The sequence below is a fragment of the Gavialis gangeticus genome, unplaced genomic scaffold (genome assembly GCF_001723915.1).
Source record: "Gavialis gangeticus isolate Ggan-Ray unplaced genomic scaffold, GavGan_comp1, whole genome shotgun sequence".
Lineage (NCBI taxonomy): Eukaryota > Metazoa > Chordata > Crocodylia > Gavialidae > Gavialis > Gavialis gangeticus.
In genome coordinates, this window is record NW_017728997.1 from 21,170,843 (window position 1) to 21,172,502 (window position 1,660).

Sequence of the window (1,660 nt, forward strand, 5' to 3'; positions counted from 1 at the left end):
GTTTTTTTTTACTATTATTATTATTTTTATTTTTCCTTCTCTCATGCCCTTCTTTGCTGCTTCTTCCTTTGGAAATTACAGTGTTTTATTTTTAGCTGTTTTCTACTGCACAAGGAAAATTTATGGGCTACTTGCTGCTGGTTAATTATAGTCCTGGCATTCCTGAGGCCTCTGCTCGTGGACAGGGCTACTCTTTGTGAGTTTTCATTAAGCTGGCCTATCTGTCCAGTTTGGAAACAGCAAATTCTTTTTGAAAAAAACCCTCCTTTGTTTTCTTGCTTGCCTGAGCCAAGAATGTTTTTAAGGGGAGGGGGAGGAGATTGGAATTTGTGAGCCTGGTCCAGTCACCCTGATTTCTTCGGCCCACCGTCCTTCAACGATCCATCAGGACTCAATCAACAGCTCTTGGGATCCTGGATCTGATGGCACTTTTTGGATGAACCCCCACTCCCAACCGAACAATAAAGCTCAGACCTGGTTCTGGAATGAAGGCCCATAATTTTATACGGCACATGTGCTTTTCATGTTATATGGTCAATGTACTGCCAAGTATAGAGTATGGCTATGTGTTTAAATAAGCAAAGCATAACCTTGGTTCTAGTTAAAGCTATCCTTTTCATTAACAGAGGGAATGTTGCTTGGTGCTTAGAGAAGGAGAAACTGGGTACTAGGCCTCATAGGTTTTATTCCAGACTTTGCCTCTTTCTTGCTGTGTGACCTCAGTCCTGCAAGATGTTGGTCAATCTCTTGGAAAGCTGTGGACCTCTTGAGGGCCTGGAGACTTCAATGAGAAAGAAATGTGCTCAACCCAGCAACTTTGAGCTATGAATCTCTTTTTGCCTTGGTTTTCACATCTGTATGGTAGGAGTAATAATACTTATATCCCACCCAGGGGAAGTTGTGGGCTTGATTACTGTTTGTAAAAGCACTTTGAGCTCCTCAGCCAAAGGGTGATATGTAAGTGTTAAGTGCAGCTCTTTTATTATTAACAGCCCTGTCAGAGCTCCCTGCAGCTGGGGCAGGTGATTGGGTGGGAACGGTGGCCAGGAGAAACAAATACACATGGTAGCTGGCTAAATGGCTAAGAAGGGAATTTTAAAGGATAATCAGAGAGTAGCAGCAAAGCGATTATGTTTGTATTTCTCTTTTTTCTTTTTGTTTTGCTTTTCCTTTTGAACTCTGCCAATTGCAAGACACTTTCAAGCTCAGTAATTAGATATGATTTTAGAAAGGATATTGCGTTTCCTTTCCATTCACAGATGGCATCCCTTTGTCTCTTTTGTCAGCAAAATGGGAAATAAAACACTGCAATTCTTGCATTAGTAGGTAGTAATGGAAAGCATACTGTATGTAAGTATCTAGATAGAGCTAAAACAACCTTATTTTAGGAATGCATTCCTTTTGTCCTCTAGAAATTAATATAAAAGAACTATCTTCTATTGACTGGTTTATCTCACATCCTATGAATGTATGTAAATAAAACTGTACATAAATGCATATCTGTATAAAATATCTTTTAATAACATATCAAAATTTGTGTAAATTGGAAAAATATCTATAAAGCCCATGTACATAAGTTACAATTCTGTATATTTTCTTTTGTTCTTCATAAAATATATTTACTTTGACAATAAAATGAAAAATGGAAATTTTAAATAGT